Consider the following 24,931-nt stretch of genomic DNA (forward strand, 5'->3'; position numbering starts at 1 on the left):
TGTGTAATATATCGCAATTCGATATTGTTTTGATTTTTAAAAGGAGCAATTCATTCATACAGTTCCGATTAGTTTTTGCGAACGGGCCCTTAACCTACGGCACTCGGCTACAAAAGTTACAAAACATGAATCGACAGTTGTCGGATTGTACATCAATGACAAAATGTGTCTAGGCCCTCATTCTTGACTACAACTACTGCCCCCAGAGCCGCTCTCCGACGCCAATGCGTTGGAGCTTCCTGCTTGTTTTTAAACATAACGACTTTCCAAAAAATATCTACCACGAAATAAACAGCTTTTTGTGTCTCCTGAACAATTTGGTTTTCTGTACATGTGCCTTTTTTGTATTTAGTGATTCAACTAACATACTCGTAAATGATTGAATGTTATAATTTTTGAAAATCACCTTCACTATCAATGTGACAATTTATCTTACATGAATTAGAAATTTATTTCCACATTTATATTTCCCATTCAGCCGTGATTCTTGAAGTTAAATAAAGTGTAATTCACCCCAAATTCAACCCCCCCCCCCCCAAGAGTACGTTCAAGTCCGTCGGAAACGAGAGAGCATCCTCATCAAAAATTAAATAACAAGGAAACGGACTTAAAAGCTAATATCCAATGCATTTAGGCATTCCTTCATCCTTAGGGTTTCTTCCAGTCATTAGAAAAACATCGGTAATGGATAGCTTTTTACTAGAAGTAACTTGCTATCATTGATTGAGGAGGGTCTATGAATGGTATGCTCTTCGCCTGAGGACTTTTTCTATTTTCTTCTTCTTCTTTTAAATCCGGCTCCATCACAGATTGAACATCTAGTGCAATAAGGGGCCGTCCTTTAATTACGTAACGCTCCAGGGGGGAGGGGCGGGTCTCTGCCAGCATTACGCGGCGTTACGAAGGGATAACTTTACGTTACGAGGGTATAGAGCAAAGCGTTACGTAACGAGTGTAAGTGTTTTTTTTTTTTTTTTTTTATTCGTAGAATTTTTCGTCGGTCGTCTTTAGAGGTAATAAATCTCGAAAATATTCCATGCAATATTTTCACTTTTTCTCGCTACATAGAAGCGCCCATCCACGAAATGTAATGTGATATTTAGACTTTTTTTTTATCGAAATGGGGGGGGGGGTGAAGTCCGAGCAAGCGTTACGTAGTTTTTAGCGAGGGTCTAGCACAGCGTTACGGAGAGCTGTAGGGGGGGGGGGGGGGTCAAAAAACCGCAGATTTATAGCGTTACGTAATTTATGGGCGGCCACTAATATTTGAAAATAACTGCTGAAATGTGAACTTACTTACCAAAGTAAGCACCTTCCAAATTAACGTCCCAGCGAAAGTCGAAGAAAATCAAGATAAACCTGATGACACCTCTTTCCATGTGTTCCGCAACCATCGATTGCCAATCTTGGTCGGCCAATGGGTTATCATACACTCTCGAATTTCGAAGTTTGATGCGCCGCCTGAGAAACATTTGCATACAGCTATTTTTTATGATTTTTTACGGCAACGTGACATCAACGCTAACCAGAGCTCTTAATCAATCATCCCTCTGATGCTATCAGATGGGTTTTTAATTTACTCGCGGCATTAAACAAAGATTATTCCTCAAGGCAGCGACAAACCTCCACCCTCCTTTTAATTAATACCGGGATCTTAATATTTGATTAAAAAGAAAAAGTTTCCCCTCCTCATTTTCTTCCAGGTTTGAAAATGGCGAGGAGTTTGGTTTCATCAATGCCTAATAAATTTGTATCCTATTTTCGATGAATCGCTTCATGGATCAAAGTTCGTTTTTTTCGAACGTCTCTCGTCCAAAATGGCACGCTGAAAAGTGACAAGTTAAAAAGTGATAAGTATTAGGCATATTTTTGACTTTTCTAAATGTAACGTAAGACCAAAATTTGGCTCAATCGAAATATCGTTCCTTTAGAAAAATGGAAAAGGAAGGACTTGATGTAATTGATATATACGAAATGTGATTCAGACGTAATGCATCCAACCTCATCGTTTTGAAAAAGAGACATTTCGGCAAAAACTAAAAAATATGCTAAAATTAGGTGTCCTCAGTCTCCTGACAGTCCAACCGACTTTGAAAAATAAAGATTCATATCGTCACAGCATCGTTAGACGTCCCAGTATTTTTTGCTGAAAGGTTGAAGTGAAATTTTGCAATTGTAGGTAGTCCTGTAAACTGTGAAATTTTGCAGATGAAATGTAGATGTTTGCACACCTAAGCGAATTTTGGTGTTGTTCAAATATGGAATGTTCAACTTCAACTATTCTGAATTTATCTCGTTTCATATATGAGAAGGAATCCTCCACATGCGGTATCCCACAATCACATAACTTTAAGGGCATAAATACTCACCTTCAAGAGTTGCTAACGTCGATAGCTTTGACACTATAAAAATTTGATTACCGCCTAAGAATATGGATGAGTGCGCAAAACCTCACACGACGAAAGATTCAATCATTGATTTAAATGGGGGAAAAATTGACCAATAATTCAACGATTTCGCGATTACACTGAACTAAGTTATTTAGTCAAAGCAGCTTTCAGCTTAGTCAATAATGACCTTTTCATCTTCCAACTTAACCAAAATTGAATGATATATCCCTGAAAATAAGTCGCTTAGTAAGCTTATGAGTACTAAATGACGCACATCAGATATGGAATTTTCCTTCAACCTGTCGCCAAACATACACGAACGTTTTGCGACGTTGTAGTGTCATAAATTGTGACTTTTCAAAGTCCAATTGCCATTTAAAAAGCAAAGCACGTGAATTAATAGGATTTATTCGGTTGTAGACAAACCTTTAATTATTCCTGCGGTTATGATGCACTCCCCCACGCCGCAATTCTTTATAGAACTTTTAGGTATATTTGGACTGCATTTTGCAATTTGGAACTATAAATTCTGAAAAAAGACTTATGTGCATAGGGAAACGAATGGGCTATACGTTCTTTTTAAACCGAGCCAGAATTTATAGTTCCAAATTGCAAAATGCAGTCCATTTTATGTGTGGTTTTATGTTTTCTCCTGCAGATTGATGCAACGTTGCACAATGAGAGGGGCCATTTTTATTCAATTTTACAAGAAGAAAACCTTAGCGATATCAGCATGTAAGTCATTTAGACGTATCCTCGCACCGGAGTGGTCTTGCAACATCCATCACTCGCCGCCCTTCTTTATCTATTTATGAATGTTGCCAAACAATCTCACAACCGCAGCGTGAACTTTAAAGTTCGAGTGTATATTTCAGCAGCTCCCGAAAGTTACCGGAGGAAAACTTTGGACGTAGACGCGAGGAGTAACACTCAGCGCTGTAATTTGTGAAAATTTTAGTTACCCGAGTCAGGATTGTTATGAAGGAGTTATCTGAAACGCCTCATCACTTGTTGAGTTTAATTCAAGCCTCGTGGCTCTCCCGTTTTATACCGCGTGAGGGCCAGGTCTTCGTAATTGTGCTGAGTTCTGCAATCTCGGCTGTCTAGCTCAAAGTGTAAGCGAAGAGTCTTGTACCGCATCCCTTCAAATTCTAAGCTTATAATGTGCTTTTACGAGTTACTGTTGGACACAAAGCCTTCCCCAAAGATTCGTTTTGATGCGAAGGGAGTCTGAATTATCTAATTCTGGAATGTAGACTCTTGTGTAACGCTTTTCTCGGAGGTTAAACATAAAAACAGTATGAGCGGCGCGGAATGCTGAAAGCAATTATTTTAACAATCCGGAGTGCAAGTTGCATAACCAACGAAATGAAGGCGCTTTTAGGCGTCCACGACAAGTGTCTGTATCATTCGTTCGAACCTAACGGAGTTTCTGTCTCTGAATAATACCTGCGATTATCAAATCATTAATTTTAGAACATAGAATGGATTGAAATAAGGGCTCAAAAAATCGACATGTCATTAAGTTACGGATTCGAATGAAACAATTTTAAAATCTTACGGTCAGCAAACAGAGACGACTTTGCAGAACGGTTGTATCCCTTGAGTCAAAGTAGATAATCTCTTATAATTTCAATACACCTTGGTTGCTTCCTCTGTTTCTTCAATTATTCGTGAAGTCCGGTGGTTGAATATAGTGGAAATAGAAATATACCATTTGAAAACCTCGTAAAACACGGGGAAAAAATAAAGAAGGTCACTTTAAGAAAGAAAAGAAAAGATAAGAAAAGAGAAAAAAACAAAACTCGTTTCATAAACTTCAATGAACCTGCGGGCATCGCGAATTCCCAATAATTTAACTAATAGCTTTTTGTCATGTTTACTGCGTCGGTATTTTATCAAATTTGTTTACTAATCACAGAAAAAATACCGGAAAATGGTAAAATCAGTGGGAATCAGTGATCGAAAACCGCCACGGAAACTAGTAATTTTACCCAGCAGGTGGATTGTTGATATTTTTGTATGCGTGACAAGACATCGATAAGCTACATTCAGTGTGATCCAAGGTTATTATATGGGTCAAAATAAAACTTTTTTCCTCCATGAAATTTGTTTTCAAGGTGCTTTTTAAGGGAGCCACAACCCCTCCTCCTCCCTCCCCCAAAGTTGTGGAATTTTTTTTTCCAGAATTGGGGCAACCGTATAATACACCGAACTCATGAAAATCGGTATGCGCCCATATTTTAACGCGCTGAATGCACCAGTAACATTCTAAAAATCGAAATCTCATTTAAAAGTTAGATTTTGAGGGGTTTCGGGGGGGGGGGGGTCTGTACAGCCAAATTATCGGCCTTTTTAAGTCTCATTGTAAGATACTCCACAATTACACCCCGACCCTTCTTTTAACTAGGAGTTGATTATATTACCATATTTAATGCATTTAGCGTATTAAATCCAATCCTCATGAAATTCGGTGCATAACGCACGAAAAATTTATTTACTAGAACTTTGGCGTCCTGCAGTCCCCTCAAAAGGCACTTTTGGAAACAATTTAATAGAGGAAAAAGACCAATTTGGCCCGTAGAGCATGCTCCTTCAGTATGCTGGTTTAACCTTTAATCACCCTGTATTCAATGGTTAAGATATGGCTTTGTCTTGTCCTGTCGCGCCGACATGTCGGCGACATATAGGTCCAATAATTGGCCCGCAGAGTTTTTTCTCTTTACGGTCTTTTACTTCTTCTCCCGCATACTTCAACGTTTCTGCGTGACCTCTTTTCACCGCTGATATTTTCCAGCTCCGATGGACGACGGACAAAGAAAAAATCAGACAAGGAATATTAAAATGAAATGGGGCTGTATATGTATACTTCTATCCAAGCTTCATACATTTTGTAAACTCAGTTCTGTATGGATATCTGATCCAATTTATTTTTTTCTATTCTGTGACGTAATAACTAAACGAAATTTTAAGTCCATGTTTCAATTGTACACATACTGCTTCAAAGCAAATTGTTCCGATGGTAAGACCAGAAGAAGCTGAATGGACTTGAAACATTGGAGGTTGAGTGGATATTGTGAATACTTAGAATATGTTTCATCCTTTAACTCTTTAGATGTCCAAGCCGGGTCAAACTGACCGGAGGTTTGCTAAAAACACGCGCCTTGTGGGGTTTATGGGGCTTGTTTACGTCTCACAAACTCTAAGTGTAGGTCTACAAATACATCGCAAGAAAAGAACCGGACATCAAATTGTAAAATAAGAAGAAAATCGAGTGACAGAGATTTTTTTTGACTACTGAAAAATTAAAAAAGTTATCTGAGTTGGGTTAAAATTGACCCGACGGTAATGTACCATCACGTCCATGATATTGAACTTCATGCTCACCTATAAAATGTTCGGTTGCTCATCACGTCCAAGATCTTGGACTCTATGCTCACTTTAATGAGGGATAGTTTTTTCGAAAAATCGAAGTGGTCATAGCGTCTAGAATTTTGGGATGGAGGTATTCTCGGATAATGCACGTGCATGGGTCCAAAAATGTATCAAGACAATTTTTGTGAAATAAAGATGAAAAAATGTGGTTTCGTAAAAGATTGTGCTCGTAAAAAAAAGTTTACTCCTCGCTCTATCACGCCTCCAATTTTGCAGATACAATCCGGAGATATATCAAGCACGAATAGTTGTATTTTTGCGCCGTCCACAACGCGCGTTGAATGAGGTGTCTCTTATTTTTGAAGTTTGAGATTGCTCTCAAATATGCTATCGTCCAAATCGTTAATTATTTTGACAAAAAATAAATTAAATAAACATAATAATGGTTAAAGGTCTCTCAAGTGCCCCATATAGGACATACGTCTAAAAATTAGTATTAAATGAGCGTATTGCTGTCAAACGGAACTTTGTGCATTATGACGTGAGCCCTGTTATGCATATAGTCTTATCCGTCTCAGGGCTCATGTCTAAATGCACATAGTTCCGTTTGACAGAAATACGTCCAAATAGCCAATAGTTGTGTCGTGTATAAGGGGTTTTTCCGACGATCACCCCTAATCATTCCAAACCGAGTTAAATTCACCCAACCTTCTATTCTGAAGGAAGTACATATGATGGATGAAGGGGGGGGGGGGTAACAAAGCGCCAGCACGATGTACCAAAAATGTTATTGTTATGTGGTTTCTTACCTTCAAAAATGTATTTCAAAAACTCTTAAAATCAATGTATTTAAATACGGATCAATATAATGAAATGGGACTTGGCGCATCGTAAAAGTCTTGGGCATCTAAGGGTTAAGATAGACTAAAAAATTATAATAATCGTGACATTCCCATGTTTTTCAAGGGCGTTTTACCTATTTAGCTCACATGCTCAAATTTTACCTCTCAGGAAAATAAGGGAACTGTCATAGTCTCAGTATCATTATTATCGTCTGTGCGATTCCAAAGAAGTTCAGTAATGGTCAAGGCCAGGACCCCTTGATTATCATCCTGTATTTGTCAGAAGCGTTTTGCCAACTCTGCCGATGATAAAGATTTGACTTGTTCAAAGAAGGACTGCTGAAAGCAAAAGTTTCAAACTCCCACCGTTCATTTAATTTCCTGCAAGCTCGGTTTGACGTTTGAGAACTTCCCGATAAAGTTGAGTCGTTCAGCTGTATTAGTTCATTTAACAACATCGATGGAGCAGGAAAAATTCCATCATATGCTTCAGTCACAAAGGTGTGTTGATCCAACTCTATACTTTGATCAAGATCTAACTTATATTAGACATTGTTGCAAACCCATCGACAATGGGGCACCAGACGAGTACGAACTAAAGCACTCCGTTACACGTTTCCACTTCAAAATTTTACGTTATAGGAAATGATTTACGCAACGGGAGGTTCGGAAACAAGTTTTGAAGAAGACGAAAGACTTTATAACTAGCATCAGTCTAATGGCAAACGTACAAATGACGTCATTTGTGAGAATCGTGTTTCATTTAATCCGCCCTCCGTGTATATTCATGTTAATATTTCGCTCAAGATTGGATTTTTGGACTTCCCGTTACATGCGTCCTTTTCTCTGTACAATCATTCAGAGGAAATTTATAACGTTGTGTTTTAATGCAAACTTGTCTTTTGGCCCAGATTTGAATCAGTTGTTCCAATGCCGTTTTCATGCTCTCAGACCATGAAAGAAAAATCATAACGAAACTTGCGCGTCTACTAGCGTATAAACAACCTCCTTGTATGACAGTATTTTAATTATTTTCCAAAAATTTTACCCTTTCACAGATCGAGCTGGGCGAGAAATAACTCACTAAATGCTACAAAAATGCCCATTTGAGGGAGAGGAGGTTTTTCGAAGCGTTGCCTTCTTTTTTTAGGGGGTGCATACGACGGGTAACGAGTGCATTATGAGAAGGAAATAGGGGTTAAAAAATCCGATTTTCAGCGTGTCACAATTTATGAATGGCCCGTAATGCCATAAATGCCCGTAATGTTCATGACATCTCTAACTCCGCAAACATTTTAACATCAATTTAATTCTCAACGTTCACTGGTCCGACTGCCATGTTTCTGCGGCTATCATTCAAGGAGATACCTGCAAAGTTTTGATCTATAATCCGAGTTTTTTATCATTGTTGTGCGGTCTCGATCGGGCCCGGGGCGCACTGAAAAAAAATTCTCGGCGTTTTTACCAAGGTCCGTTGGTACCTTTACCATCTCACTTTTTTTACCAATTATTGGTAATTTTACAAAGACAGACTGGTAAAGTTACTTAAAAACCGGTATTTTACTGTTTTATTCAGGTAAGAATACCACTTTTATTAGTAATCAATTCCCGGTAACTTTGCCATTTTATCTCGGTAATTCTACCATAGTCGATAAAAAATATTGGCGTTTTTACCAAGGTCCAGTAAAATTACCGTGAAATTTCAATAATTTTACCGAGATTGGTAAAATTACCAGTTCCATTAATGGTAATTTGACCAAGAAAAAACCGGGATCAAATAGAACCCTGAATTCTTGGTAATTTTACCCTTTTCTTAGTAAATACACCGAGATTTTTTTTTTCAGTGCGGAGGGCGGAGCGGCCACGGGGTAATCCTGCGGTAAGGATACGGTGCTTCCAGGCTCAAATGAAACCAGCCACATTCCCTCTCATAAATATGAATTAACATCAGTCCGAACGGAGCAGTTCGATTGTAGACGAATCGTATGTGGCGACACGAAGATTAAACGAGCAAAGTAAATCAACAGAACTGACGAGAGGAAAAAAGAACGATAGGAAATACCATGAATGCTGAGAGGGGTCCGAAGTTAAATTAAACAATCATATTATCCTGGAAAAATTGCATTATTAAGCGCTGAGTACACACGATGATGGGTGGGTCGGAGACAAAGTTGCCAGATCGCAAAACTAAACGTAGATATTCTACGTGTGTTAAATGGGGGAAAGTGCACTATCTGGCAACTATGGTCGGAGATCGGAGGGTGAGGGGTGACTGGGGAGTGGGTGAGGGTGGTTACCGACCGTGGACCAGCAGATCAGTAGATCCATATCAAGTTCATTCGGGTCATGAACCGGGTTAATGTTATTTTTCAGCGCGCAATCGTTCAAAGGGATTAATTTTGATTCGAACGGCTCAATTCCGTTGACGCCACTCTCTGTTGCCTCTTTTATCCAAAACCACACTTTTCCCTCCGATATTTCATCAGGATATTTAATTTCACTAGCGATTCACTGACCGCACGATTCACCAAAAAAATTTCATTAAAAAAGAGATTCAGTCGAGTTTCGATTATCCGCGATCATTTCATCCGCGATGTTGAATATTCGCGGTCGATCAAAGAGTTATAGTTTTGACGCTCTGTCAGATCGATGCAAAATACAAATTTACGTTGGTTTATTCCCATAGAATTGATATTTTTTCCTCAACTTATTATTTTTTCATGTTCATTTTTTTCACCTTTTAAGCAAGAACAAAAATTATCATAAATTTCTCTTTAATAATAGTTTTTTTCCATCTGTAAACTTTATAAAAAAACGAAATTAAACATTCCTCACAGGTTGCGAGCCGTTGATTTCAATCTGTGCGGTCAACTTTTAGTTTAAAAAATAGCCATCAAAGCCGGTTTCGGTTATTATATGGCTTCATCAAAACAGGCTACGTATAAATTTTACTTTCTCGTAATTCACTTCAATTTTTAAATTGAACTTAACATGAACTTTACGTCACTGAATGTGCCGTAGAAATTACCTCAAAAATTGTTAAAAATAGGAGCTTACTTGTTCCTTTTATTTGTGCTTGGCGCATTTGAGAAATAAAAGAGAGTGATCAAAGAGGTAAGGCAGGAAAAATTTCGACAGTCTCATTTTCAAAGTGAAAACATACGAAGTTGAGGGTGATACCACTGCTAGTAACAGCCAAGGATGGGGGTTGGCGAATTAAGTGCGGCCAAATTGACTAACCGAAAAGAGAACGTCGAAATAATTGGTTTTAACACATTATTTTGGATTCAGCACCTCCGGTGGTTTCGATTAACTTCTCGTAATTATTATCTTCTCATAATCAATTATCAAGTACACTGAAACAAATTCGTATAAAAGCCACCACTACAACCACACCAGAATTGTTTCGCAGAGACAAGAGGGTGCCGTATTCTTCCTTGCTGCAAATCACAATATATTCTTTTTTACTCAAAACCACCCCCATCTTTAATAAACCTTCAGACTTATGAACTTACTACCACTTACATCCCTTACTCACTCACTTGCTACCTCTTAGAGATGCTGGGGTTTGACAGTTGTAAAAAGGAATGCAAGTTTTCGCTGTTCATCGCCACCAATGTAACTCTTTAGGTCTTAATGAGGAAGAGGATGTATATCCAACAGCCTGCGTGAGATATCGCAACAGACGAGGCCTGGAATGAAAGAGTAAAATCCGATCAGACATGCAGCGTTCGTAACCTAGAGTTGGTTTTTATCTCCGCAACGACCGATGACTTCCACTCTGGTCGGAATCCCCGTTTTAATTACGTTTCCCGCGCGAATCAGCCACCAAAAACCCACAACAACGGGACCCCTTTTCCTAGCTCCCATATAAAAAGCATTTACTACCCCTCGCCGCTCTGAAGTGGCATCCGTCAGCTATAAGCCTGGAGGATATTGAAAAAAAAAGTAGAGGAAAAAACCCTTTAACTTTTATACGTAGCTTGAATTATCTGTGCTTTAATTATGAAGGTTCGTGTCCCTCTCTCTCAGAGACAAGAGACCCTCCACTTGGCCTCTTGGCTCCAGGTGGAAGCTTTTACTTTTGGGTATTCTACAATTTCTTATGGACAATTATAAGGGAGCAATAGTCATCACTCTTCTTTCGGCTGTTGACCTACCTACATGGTGGATGATAAGCTTCGGGTGACGTCATGAGCCAAACAAGTTTCCCAAACTTTGGCTTGTTGGCAAAACGAAACTGCCGACGCGTTGTTGAACATCAACCATGTGGGTAAGTCAAAAGTAGAATGCTGAAGTTCCGGAAGTAAAAGCTTCCACCAATGCCAAGAAACTGGGGGATGGTCCCCTGCAGCTGCCTCTGCTCTCTCATCACGTCTGAGGTGCGCTTGGATAGGCATGGAAAACAAATTTGCCTTAAGAAACTCAAGCACGCTAAAAAAGCGCATTGCCTTTCGCCGGCAACGGTTGATTGTCCAAATTCAGATGATCTGCTCCGGAAAGTTTTACATCTAGGTTACCAATTTTACTCGTTCAGATAATCGTGCCACGCGCATAGGTCAGTGAACCTATGCCAGTAACAAAACTACCTATTGGTAACCTGAACTTGTAACTTTCCAGTGCAAGTCCCCTGAATTCTGATAATCGCCATAGGCTAGAGGCAAGGCACTTTTTTGCCGAGTGAATAATCCTCAACTTCGAGTTTTTCAGTCAAACAAAAAGCCCGAGTTAACGAAGATCAGCGTCAAAGCACCGGTCAGGCAAAAATTTTACATTCGAAGCTTAAAATATGCATGTCTCATAAGAAGAGGCAGTCGGGAATTCCATGAAGGGAGCCGTGAGCGAAAATTAGGATTAGCAGGGGTAGGGAATAGTGGATTTATTTTCATAGTTTTACCAAAAGGTAGCCTTAAAAGCCCATAAATCTACTCGACGAATCTATAGATGTAACTGAAGTAAAAATTGAAAAGTTGAGAAGGCAAAAAGCGAATGGATGGAAATCAGGTCGATAAGATTGAGGCAGCAGTACTTTTTATCGTTTTTTATATCTCTTCGCTCCATTTTTTTGAGTCACCAAAAGTGACTTGATTCAAGTCACAGTGGTTTGAGAGCTCATTTACTGCAATTCTCGATTTGTTTTCCGGTAGATTATTCTCCTAACTTTTGCTTTTGTTTTTATTTTTCAGGTAAGTGATCGACACAATTTTCACCAGAGGTTACCATTCTTGTGTGATAGTACTGTGAGTTGATTTTAAATAACTTGATTGTTACCCCATCACTCTGCCATCTTGTTGGTTTCCATTCACAATCGTGGCTTCTTCTTCCCACTTATATGATAGGAGGTTCGTCTCACCCTTAAATTTTAACTATCTCCAACCAAACGGATCAGTTGTTGTCGTTACAAAACCGACTTCGTTTTTTACCAATTTCCCTTCCTTCAATTAATCCCTTTCTTTCGAGGAGGGCAACACATCTTTTCAAGGAACAAGTCTCCTTCCAATTTTTCTTGCATAATACTCTGCATCTGCTTCTGCCTATATCGTTTCGAAAGCAACGGGAATTCCACCTGCTAATCAGTATAACGAAGTTAACGAAGGGAAATGTTTCGTAAGAGATAAGAACATCAGAAGAAGACAGGTTTGAACTTATTAAAACATGTGTCCAATTCCAAACTACAAAAACAAAGAATGAATCATATTTTTTTTTTTTACATTTAAATAAATGGTTAATTGAGGACACCGCACCAAGAACAGCCTATAGGCGTATAGGTCGTACGCCCACCTGCTTTTCGGATTCTACTTACCCTGGACTATGCTGTGGTAGCGATAGAATATAGATAGGTAACGGCTCGAGGTCAAAAAACCTTTTTTTCCGAGTTAAGTCAGTCCTCTGGATCGATGGGTGCAAGAACGACCTATAAACGGGCCTATAAACTTAAGGGCCTAAGGCGCTAGTTACCCCTTTCTTTACCACTATCGATATTCTTTCATTTTGCGTTAATCATGCGTGATTAAAATAATTTATACTTCATATCGCCACCAAAATGACTGTTGGGCGTAATAGTGGCTTATAAACCGTTTTTTTAAATTAAATATATTAGAGTGTAAACCCAAAATGTATCGCAAAATCTACCCGGCATCTTTCAATAGAAGGGTTAGGTCACCTAAAAACACCAAAACAGGGTACCTGTGTAGAAAAGTCGGCGCAATACATCAAAAACAAAACTTTAAATACGTTTTTCTCAAAACGCGGTTTCCAGTTATAGGCTGTTCTAGGTGCGGTGTCCTCAATTGAAATAGCCTTCATGCACGCTGGCCTTTTCGATTTCCATTAACATTTTTGCAGTCATGAAGACATAGCCTAAGTGCGCTTCAGCTATAATTGTATTTAGTAAATGGGTGATTTTTATAGGAGGATTGAAAACGAACAAATGGTAGGAAATAAAACATAATAATAGGAACTATGCAAAACGATAATCCAGGTATCGAGACTTGGCTGTTTTGAAAACGCCTTCAAATGCGGCGTGATACCTCACGCATTCCGGAGAGTTCAAATAGTTGTATCATTGCGCCTTAGAAATGCGACGGAAGATTACAATTGAAATTGCCTTCATGCACGCTGGCCTTTTCGATTTTCGGTGACATTTTCGTTAACAATAGAAGGGTTAGGTCACCCAAAAGCACCAAAACAGGGTACCTGCATAGAAAAGTCTGCGCAATACATCAAAAACAAAACTTTAAATACGTTTTTCTCAAAACGCGGTTTCCAGTTATAGGCTGTTCTTGGTGCGGTGTCCTCAATCGTTAAGATTCAAAACAGATATTGTGCCAATTCATACAGTGTGATTTTCATTCGGTGTTGAATATCTGAGGACGGGACTTCCATGTAATTCATCCTCTGGTTAAATAGTTTATTTTCGAAGTTATCGAGAAATAAAAAGATCATGAATTTCACGGGAACCGTCCCGCAGTCGCCCCAAAAATTCAACCCGATGAAGGAAAACAAATTCTCGTTTAGGTGCCCCCAGTCTTTGCATGCGCATATAATCATCCGTATTTTTGCGTGCGTTCACTACTGCCGTGCTAGGGAAAAACGCCGCATGAACATTCGAGAGTTTCCAAATTTCTCCATATAAAACATGTATTTTTGAGGAAAGTTAGTATTATTCCTTCTTGAAATTTTCAGATATTTCAGATCAAATTGCTAAAAAAAAATTATCCGAAAAATTTGAGGAAAAACATTCACAATTTTCCAAGAAAATTCAGTTATTATTAAAGTAAATCTGGCAAGGGCTAAAGGCTCATACGGTGTTTTTTCTTAGCACGGCAGACTAAACGTTGTTCTCTGCCTTTCTCTCGCGAGACTTCTCTTTAAGGCTGGGCGAGTTATGGTTCAAAGAGTGAAGGAACCCGCCCCGGGAAGGTCTTCGCTCCGACTAAATTTTTTAATGAGTTTTCCGCGTCGGTAGTCGGCGGATCACCCCCAAATCCCCTCGCCCCCCTCGCCCCCTTCGCCTCTCAGCTGTCGCTCTTGTCAACCAAGGATCGGTGAGTCACAGTTTAATTAATTTGATTTCGACCTTTTACTCTCTCCTTACAGTGTTATTTTTTTTAATAATCCCTTCTATTTTAAGCTACCGCTCCAATTTTTTTCATTGGCTCCCCGTGGATGTAGGCAGTGCGTGCCAGTCATTTCAGAAATTATTTTTGGATGCGAGATGTACAGCTATAGCAATGCCGGCTAGCTACTCGGCAAAAGAATGGTTAAAAAAAACTCGTTTCGAGCTAAAAGAATTTGACGTTAATTTAAAGAATAATTTTCAGCTCATTTTTTTTTACTTATGAACCATTAGTTGGAGTGGAATATATTTTTTAGTTCCAAAAAAGTGCTTTAAATTTAAAGAAAATTAACCTCGTCATCGAATGACATGTTGAATAAATTGGAAAGTAAGGAGAGGATTATGAAAAAAAATTTCCGTAGGAATTTTAAAACATGGAATATTTCGTAAACTAATTCAAACTTGTAAAGTCCAAACTAATCCCGTGCAATGAAGATAAATGCGGGCAAATTCACTTTATAAGTTCTTAGCTTATGATTTAAGTGCGTGCGCCGGTTGAGCAGCGTCTTATACATCACACTTCTGTCAAAATTATTGGGAGCCATCAATTTTCTGGATAGCAAGTCAACTTTCTTGAACATTCCTGTGCATAGCACGATCCTAGGAAATTTCAAACGTCTGAAAACGGTTGCATTTTTACATCATTAGATCTCGACTTAATATTATCACAGGGTGTTCGGGTATAGTTTTTCCAGCCATAACAGACCATTCATCTTAATTCTCACGTTGCAGAAAATCATCCGACAAAATGCTCTCCAATTCCAAGTCTCAATCAAATGCCAAGTGCAACTTCGTTGCAAGTTCAAGTCACTGACTCAACTCATTTGTAATCCCGCGCGCTTTCGGCATTCGTTTTGCTCTGACACCTCAAGAGCTTACTCAGTGGGGCAGTTCAAAGATATTTTGTAGGGTTATAGATTATTTTTTCCTGGCTAAATGTTCGTGGAACGATGTAAAAGCTCATTGAAAAGTTTTAAAAAAATCATTTCTAAGGGGAGGCAAAGCTAATCTACTCATTTGGCGCTTTCAGAATATTAATTAAAAAACACAAGGCTAATGGAACAGTTATCTTGTTGATCTCACGAGTTGAGATATCTTGACAACGCTGCTTCGTGCCGTCAGATTATGTCGCAAAATCGGGCTGCTCCAGAAAAATTCACACTCTCAATCAAAGACGGGAGCGAGGGAGAGAGTCTCGTTTCCGGTTCTCAGAGTATGACGTCATTCACCTCCTGAAACCGGAAGTGACGGCTGCACTCCGGTTGAATTGACCGGGCGACGGTGGCCATACTAAGTCGACGCCACCAGCGTGTGCCTCCAAGTTGCCGGGGAAAAGCTCGGGCCGCCCAGGAAATCTGCATGGCGCAAGGACCTACAAAAAGTATAATGTGTCAACTCTGCTCGAGGAGAAAAGGGACTTCTCCTGCCGAGAAGTGGAGTGGAGTGGGGAGTTCCCCCTCTCCCAGGTGTGAGGGGAATGCTTAATGGGGCTAAGACTTTTTTCCATGTGAATGGAACTATATTCCGCGCTATAGTAAGTGAATTCTGCAGCCGTGTTGCCCACTGTTTCGTAGAAAAGTAACTCATAATGTAATGAAATAAAATGAAAGCTGTTTTTCTTGTCAATGTGCAAGAGTGATGCATTGGTATGGGCACCCGGAGTTGTAAATTTTCGTTAAATCAATCCCTCAGAACTTCAAAAGGGAAATCGAATTAATGGAACCCAACTGAAATTTCAATTATGCGTCGACCGTTCAGATGGAAACCGTGCCAAAATCTGCTCTAATTTATAGTAAGTGTGAACAAAACACACAAATGCTCAACTGAAGCCGATGAAAATGCATTCTAAATATTTACGTGATTTGAATTTATTAATTACGCGAGTCAGGTACAGACAAGGTAATGCATCAAAAGTAAGTCATGCAAATAATGCCCGTTCATAAAGGGCAGGGTTTCATCATAAAATTAATAATAAATAATTAATTAAATAAATTAAAAATTAAATAGATAAATAAAAATTAAATAATAATTAAAATTAAATAAATAATTCATCTGAAAATCGTGCAAGAGATGGGTTGAATGTGAATAATGTAATCGCTTACAAAGAAAATGTTTTCAAAATCTTAACATTAAAATGAACTTGCTGCCAAGGAAGAAAATAATTTGAAATATAAGTGGAAATTTCAAAGTTCTTGTGAAATATCCGCCTTCCACACCAGTGGCGATTCGTAAAAGTTAGCCACACTGTTAAACTCCATTTAAATGTACTCGTATGAAAGCTTGCGTTAAAATTGATATTTTTAACGAATTTAAATGGAGGAAAAATAATGAAAATCGATATTTTTAATGAATTTAAATGGAGGAAAAACACTGTTGCCAATGTGTAAAATTGCCACTGCTGCGCATCACCCGGCGAATCTGTTAGCCCGTGAAGTCAACCTGTAGGCACTGCACGACCTCATTTTTGCCAAAATTTATCAAAGGCGGAAAACTGAGTTTATGAGAGATTTCCTATATTGCGAACCAATGATTAATATTCGTAAGTAAATTCCTATCCTTTTATTCGTTGATATTGTTATTTCCTCCACGCGCATTCATGCGCAAAATTTAGAAACTTCATCGTGAGTGCTATTCCTTTAACTCAGGTCTTCGATAAATCCGAATCCACCCCGGAGAAATTTATTTCTTGAAAGGAATTTGTTATAAGCAGTCGTCGTTTTCTTGTAAAATAATACGGTTCCTTCAAAGGATATTAAGGAAAGATACTCATGTATTGTCCCACAAGTTGAGTCTTTGAAAACATTAATTTTAGGTTTATCAGATGTATGTATTGAAATATCCTGATGATTATAATCACTCCAGGTACTTACAATCGGTGTTTACCTCTGGTAAAAATTAAAAGTATCACACGTCAAAAAGTTGTCAAAACTTGTGTAAATCATTTCAAATGTATGACAGTGATAAGAGCCACTTATTTTCTCAGGTTTTCAGTTGCACGCCCAGCGGCCCTGTGGAGTAAATCCGGCCCCGAAGCCATGAACTAATCTCTATATCCTCACACTCTATATTTGACAACAAAGAAGGGTATCAGTGTAGGGGTGGGTTGACTGACTGATGACAAAGCTGACCTGGATTAAAATCGGAATTAGAGAAAGTCAAATATGAAGCTGGAATGTTTCTCGTTTGTGTCTCACAGCCGGCAGTTCGTTATTGCATGTTGCACAGTGGCGTGGCGTGCTTTGCGATATATCGATTGATCTGCCATATAAACCTATGAAAAAGGATCGATAAACAGGATGTTCGCAACGAGCAACTTAATAATCGATTCTTTACCATAGTTTCAAAGTGAGAAATATCGATAGTCGATTATTCACGCCTCGCCACTGATGCTGCATCGCTAATTGCATCCTCCGTTTAGTTCATGCGGGCTATGTTTTTTGGCCCGACTAACTCAATCCTCTGCCTTGTAATACTTTCCTCTCTTAGTGTCTGTAATTTCAATTGAGTGAGTGTGTAAGTGTGTGTAAATTATATCCGTTCTGAGGACATTTCTTTGCGTGAATTTCAGGACAAGCGCCCCAATACTCCTATGCTAAAAAAATACGTAACTCGATCACTGTTTCCTGAAATTTCCGCTTATAATTTATTTTTCATGACAATAGAATATAGGGCGATTTTGCAAAATATTTTGTTTGACCATTACTGATATGGCGAAGGAAAACCAATCTAAATTCTCTGCAACAATGATTATTAGTGAAATCAGACATGTAGCCAGGATGTTTTACTTTTGGATGGGAGTTTGACTCCCGCCCCTTTTCCGGTAATTTTCACGCAATTTTTTATTTTTCAAATTTTTTTAATAATTTATTTAATTTCTGGCCTGAGGTTCGTGAGATGAACTTTTAATAATTGATTTATAATACAATATTGCAGAGAAGTATGCCATGTGTATTTTTACATTTGGAAAAAGTTACAGAACTGTAGAAAGAATAATAAAATATCTTATTATTCAAGTAAATTTCTCTTTACTCGTATACTTGATTTTATATTATTTTACCTATTTAATATGGTTTATCCAGAGAGGCTTATACTATTTATTGGACCATTGTTATGACATAAAATTTTCTTTGAATCTGTATGGTCACCTTGTGCACACTTTTAGCCCTCCTTAGGTTTGTTTTTCTCCTTAAAAATAATGAAATATCACCGGAAACAGTGCCATTCAAATCCATTTTTCTTCTTCAAAATATTGAAAATCAGCAAGGAGAGTGTCATTCAAATCCGTCGTTTTAGGGTTTAACCATCAAATTCTTTTTAATTCCGTAATTTAATTGCCGATTATAGTCGAAAAATTCCTTGTCTCAGATAGCAACGATGTAAGCCTATGCTTATATTTTTATTATCTTTAAAAAGAGGCCAACGGTTCGTTTTTTTTTTCTAAAATTGTCTGTGAATTTTTTTCACTCATTTAAAAGGGAAAAAAACACACACACACACAATGGCGAGGACAATGTTTGGTTAGTTTTAAAGAGAATAAAACAGACTTGGAGACTTTGAAATGTTGTCGAAGATACGCATTTTCTGTGTCAAGCCATCGAAGACTCTGTGTATGATACGGTCTTGCAGATGAGACGCACGGGCAAGGGAAGTTTCATGGAAGACGGGTTTGAATCCCGGTGAAAAATAAGTCGTGGAGCTTGAGTGTTAGCAAGGTTGAGATTCTAACTCCACGACAGCCTTTGTTTTATCCTTGCTACCCCTTTCCCCTTCCTCGCCTCGTCGGGAGGTGGGGAGGGGGGGGGGCGGGGGGAGGCGCGACGGCGCTGAAATGCCACTTGGTTACAACTGGCAATTTATTCGGTAAATCGGGTTGCAAGCCTAACGGAGCGGAGGCGCGGGTTGAACGCTATAAACAATCAATTTTGTGAAAGGTCGGACCCATCTCCGAGCACCCCTTTCCTTCCCCGTTGCATAAATGAGGCGCACATGCTGACAGTGCTACCTTTTTCAGCAACTCCAAACCGAGCACTGATAAAAACTTGAGCCAACTTGCGGCGGAGGCGTTGTCGCGCGCTACGTCAGGTTCCCACTTCCCAAACCCCGCTTCTGCCCCCCTTCCCCCACAGGCCTACGGTTCCCTACATTTTCAGACGCAATTGAATGCGGAACTCGCCACCAACCTCTTTAACCCAGAAAGTCTGCGTTCTCTGTCTACAAACATGTCAAGTTTTTTTTTCCTCTTTTGTTTCGTGGTAAGTGGGTGAGGGGCCGTTCATGGTTATAGGACATTTCGTCAACGATTTTTTGTCCGCGCACCTGTTTTTTCCAGGATTTTACATCCACTCGTTTTTTTCGGAAGGGGAGTTTTGGTCCACTTACCACTAAAGACCCAAAGTTCACTGGTCCACATGAAAATTCAAACGACAATTGCGCACGACGTTTTTGGATGAAAATGTTTAATGTCTTGGAAGAATGAGGGTTTGCTTGTTTTTTTTTTTTTGTTTGTTTGTTTGCTCCAACGGAGAAAAATATATAATTGAGATTTTTGGTAAAAATGAGGGAGCGTCATCTCCATGAGAGAATAAATTCACTAAAACTCTCTACACATCTTTGCTGCAACAGGACTTAATTATCTGTCAAGAAAATCCCATATTTTTATACCTGAACTGGAAAACCTTTTGATTTGCCTCATAAAGGATCTCATATTTTGAGTGTTCATGATAACCTCGCTTCGGCACTGGTTTGCCGCAGCGCTTCGAGCTACTATTTCGCCACGGCGGTGTTGTGCAATACCTATCATATGAGATCGAAGGCACCCCAACGTATCATGATTGATGCCATCTTTCAAAAGCACGAAGTTCCCTCGCAAATTAAATCGAGTGACGACAACAAAAAGAGAGCGGTAGTCAAAAAACTTGCTGTCCTAGTATCTGTATTTAATAACGTTAGTATGATTTTTAACTTCATTAGAGGAACAAATGACCTAATTTAAGGAGAAATATCCTCAAATTTAAGAAGAAGATTTAATTTAGAAGATTTCCTCATGAGTTAATAAAGAAAATAATGTTTTCTTAAAGAAGAAAAGATGCTTTTATAAAAAGGAAAGTCACGTACATCAAGCAAAAACTCGCTTTTATTCACCTATTTTATTCTTGATTCAAAATAAAATCTTCTTGACGGCATACTTAAGAATGTTCCTTTATCTCTCTTATCTCGACTTATTTTGCAAGGAAAGTTCCGTACTCTTAAAGGATGCCTGTCATTCTTATTGTTGGTATGTTGGAGTGCCTTCAATTTTGTATAATACTGTACAACACCTCTATTGTGAAATTGTGAAGCGCCGTGGCACGTGGCACGTGGCACGTGGTACGCTGCGGCGCGGCCAGCCAGCCAGCACGGAACGCGCATTGGCGCCTACAAACCTAAGGGATACCTCAAGCATTGCGCAATGCGTGAAGTATCTGCTTAGGTTTTTAGGCGCCAGTGCGCGTTTCGTGCTGGCAGCACGTCGCATCACTCCGCTTTATGCTAGGGCCTATTATTGAAATTCGTGGAGTCAGCGTTTTTCAACTCATGATTTTTATATGTTTGCACACTCTGCATGGATTACTTCAATTTAAATTGATAGAAAAAATATATTTATGAAAGGAAAATTTAATGTGTGTTTTGTAAATATTAGGGCGTTTCTTTGTCGAATTTAATGGTTTTCAAAGCTTATCAATTTTTTCTTTTATATTTTGTGCTTTAACTGTGCTGCAGCGTGGTGTGAGCGCAATCAAACGCTCAAAATAGGACGTATTTGACTCTGAAAGATCGATGTACAGATGGGCTAAAACCGACGATTGAACGACTTATCTTGCAACTGACGATTTTACGGGGCAATTTTTTTTTTTTTGGTGGGGGGGGTCATTTTTTTAATTTTTAGGTCAGGTTTGAATTTTTGTTTCATTACAGCGTCATTATAGCGGACCCATGCGGAATTGAAAAAAACCGAAAAATATTAACTTGTGTATTTCATACTGCAGATTACGACACCGTCACAAGGTCATTTTCGCAAAAATATCGGTTAGGCGGCACTGTCCCTTAGCCGTCGATAAGGATCTACTTTACCAATTAAAGTCCTACCAGGGGGAGGTTGTGTGTATGTGAGACAAAATCCAAAGTTTAGCTTTACTTTTTTTATGATTGACCCCAAAATAATCTCCTCATGAGGAAACATATCAGACCGTTAATTATCAAGAGGGCACAAGCGCCCTGCTGCGAACGGCAGTTCTGCCGTGCTAAGGAAAAACGCCGTATGAACATCCGAAAGTTGCCAAATTTCCTTCGATAAAATGTTTATTTTTGAGGAAAGTTATGAGTATTTTCCTGCTAAATTTTCAAGAGCTTTAGGTCAAATCGCAAACAAAATTTTCTGAAAAATTGAAAAAAAAGTATTTGCAAAGCCCGGAAATTCGTGATTTACTGAAGGATATTTGGCAGCGCCTAAAGGTTCATACGGCGTTCTTCCTCAGCACGGCAGAGTTGATTTCAAATGTACAGCATGGCCAGGACCACTTTTAAAAGCTCATGAAATGATTTTTGACGTTCTGGCAAATAATTCGAACAGCAATAAAATGAACACTTTCTCCGAGCCCGAGTTGTCAAGGTTCGTCGCACGATTTCTCCGAGCCGAGAGAAGGCGATCAACTCCGTGTAATATAATTTTTATGTGCTTTACCTTTGTCCGTAGTTCATTATTCATGGAAAAAGAGGAAAGTCGTAAACTCTAATGTAATCACTTCGTAGTTCCGCTTGAGCTTTTTTTCTCTTTTCTCCTTTCCTTTCTTTTTTTTGTTTTTGTGTTTTGTTTCCAATTAAATTTCCTTCCGCCGTCCCCGTCTCTTTCGAACTGTTCCGTGGATTATCTCGCTCGATCAAGAAAACGCATAAAATTACATTCTTGGAAGGAGGTTAATCAACTTTTCGTAGCTAAAAAAAGGATTTCCTTCCACGCGTATATTTCTCTAGCTCCAATTTCTCGGATCTCTAGCTTTGTTTTCAATCTGAGTAGTAGCTTAATACGTTTATTTTTAAGATATGCATTAACGTCGGGGGCCGTTTACACCTCAAATAAAAATTAACATGAGAGTGTATACAAATTTGGAAATAAGAACGTAAAAGTTGACCCTAAGGTAAAAAAATAAAAAAACGTAAAAAATAAATTAATAAAAAATAAAAAAAATAGAGAAAATGCTCAGCAGGGTATTAGGTTTATTAATGAACTAAATAATCATCCTGAGATCCCGTCTTCTGATAACAATAAATGAATATTAAAACCTCCATGTGTCTGTCGTGACTTGTACTTTGCAAACTTACGAGTAAAAGTAACGAATGATGGAACTTCAAGGAACCATTTCAAATAAAAAACTTAAGACGTCTGTTTTAGAAATTTCCTCTTGAATTACTGTCCGCCCCATTTAATATGTAGTAGAAATATTTTCATCAGCATTTACGACAGAAGTAGAATTAAAAACTTACGTGAAGTTTGGTCGGTAAAGCCTCGTCTTTGTGATGCATTCCTCATGAATTAAATGATGAGCTCATATTCCGGCAGTAACATGTTTATCAGTGTACGGTATTAAAAAAAGGCTGCGAAGATAAATTGGACTGCATTTTGCAATTTGGACCTATAAACTCTGGCTCATCTGGAAAGACTCCTATGTGCATAGGGAAACTAATGGCACATACGTTGTTTTTAAACCAGGCTAGAATTTATAGTTCCAAATTGCAAAATTCAGTTCAATTAGTCTCGTAATTTTTAATTTAATTTCCTCTTGGGTGTGCCTTTAGAGTAATACAAAAATCAATTGGACGTATTTCTATCGAACGGAACTAAGCGCCAATTTGAGTTCCTTTTGAGGAATTTAGAATCCCGGATAGCGCGTTCTGTCAAACAGACCTAAGCGCCATGGAAAAGCATTGCGAGTATAGGACGGAATAAGCCGGACGCCCGATTCCGCTGCCAATCCAAGCCCCCCTCTACCTTCCTCACCCTGTGGCGCTTAGGTCCGTTTGATAGAAATACGTCCAATTATCGGAGATTAATCAACTCCAGATCTTTGAACATGTTTTGGATTAATTTAATTTCCTACCTTAGAGAGAATTTTGTTGAAGATGAATAATTCGAAAACAGGCAACAGGGAATATGATGGGAAGGACAACTCTATTAACTACCGTTGGGCTATAAATTATCGGCCAGTGCCATCTGTGGCCGGGCATCGATCCCTCGCCTTTTGGTCTACTAATAACTGCATTACTCACCAAGGTTGAAATTATTTTGTCGCCTCCGATCAATCATTTTTGGCCAGTGGCGAGGCGTGGATATCGAGGCGACTATCGATAGTTCCCAATGGTAAAACATGGATTATTTGGACGGAGTTAAACAGAAAGGAACCAAGTCACATTGGGATCGAATCGAGAGAAAGAGGTTTAAAGTTTGGTTCCTGCATAAGACTCAATGTAAAAGATAAACTTCAAGTTCAATTTCTGCAAAATTTGCTCCAACAAAAACTTTGAATTTTTGGGGATAGATAGTAGAGCAGTGGTTGAGTTCAAAACCACTCATAACTCAATTTTTTCCAAAATGTGGGTTGGTTCCTTTCTGCTTAACTCAGTCCATTTAGGCATTCGTTGAGAACACCCTGGTTATCGATCTTCTTCCATAGGTTTAAATGGCAAACCGATCGATTTTTCGCAAAGCCCGTCACGCAACTGCTCTCATAAGCTTTGGATTTTACACATTACAATCGAATGCCATTGTCATTTTTCAATCCTACCCTAGAGGCAAAGGGTTCGTAACGCCTTGGAAAATGTTCGCCTTAACCTTCGTTAGAAGGACCAAGGTTCGCTCGTACGTACTGAATCCTTCATTTCATAGTCTTGCATGGTTGCAACAAGTGATTTTCTTGACTTTAGTTCTCTGTAGCATAAAATTGCGTCAAAGCAACCAATGGTTTTAGGGAGGATCAGAAGTCCAAACTTTCGGCTAGAAAATATATATAAATTAGAACTCCATCTGTTTCTATAATCTTGAAAACTCTGCAAAAATTAGATTTTTCTCTCAGAAATCCGCGATTGATTTGTTCAATAAAAGGTTAAGTTTTTAAGGCACGGGGTATCGGTGAATTTTGTGAAATTAAAAATTTTGTAATTTGTAAATCTTGAATTTAAACCGTCTTGTTCCTATGCTCACGCTCTTTTGGGATATTGTAAAGAGTAAACACTAAACATCCCCTGCACGTCATACATTTGATTTTCCAAGCAGGAAGTACAGGGGGTAAGAAAAGGACTCATCCATTTTACGGCGGTTCTTGTAGCTGAACACTTTTTCATGCACACCCTTGGAAATAATTGAACCGATTTTGAGAGCCCTTCAAAGAACCTTGAACTTTTCAGTTCTATACCGATTTGATATTCTTGAAAGCCCCTGATAGTCCACGTCAATTTGGTTTTGCCAAACACACTGAAAAAAAATTCTCGGCGTCTTCACCAAGGTCCTTTACCATCTGACTTTTTTACCACTTATTGGTAATTTTACCCAGACAGACTGGTAAGCTTACCTAAAAACCGGTATTTTTACTGGTTTTTTCCAGGTAAGGACACCACTTTTATTGGTAATCAATTCCCGGTAACTTTGCCATTTTATCTCGGTAATTCTACCACAG

The 24,931-nt window shown here is 38.8% G+C and overlaps 1 long non-coding RNA gene across 1 annotated transcript in view; it reads left to right on the top strand.

Moving 5' to 3' along the window:
• Positions 1-16,179, top strand: part of LOC140226018 (uncharacterized) — a 108,111-nt gene extending 91,932 nt beyond the window's left edge. The window contains exon 3 of the long non-coding RNA XR_011900831.1: positions 11,794-16,179. This is a non-coding gene — a long non-coding RNA (uncharacterized lncRNA). The remainder of the gene's footprint in view (positions 1-11,793) is intronic.
• The last annotated feature ends 8,752 nt before the right edge of the window (positions 16,180-24,931 follow it).

Source organism: Bemisia tabaci, chromosome 1 (genome assembly GCF_918797505.1).
Source record: "Bemisia tabaci chromosome 1, PGI_BMITA_v3".
NCBI lineage: Eukaryota > Metazoa > Arthropoda > Insecta > Hemiptera > Aleyrodidae > Bemisia > Bemisia tabaci.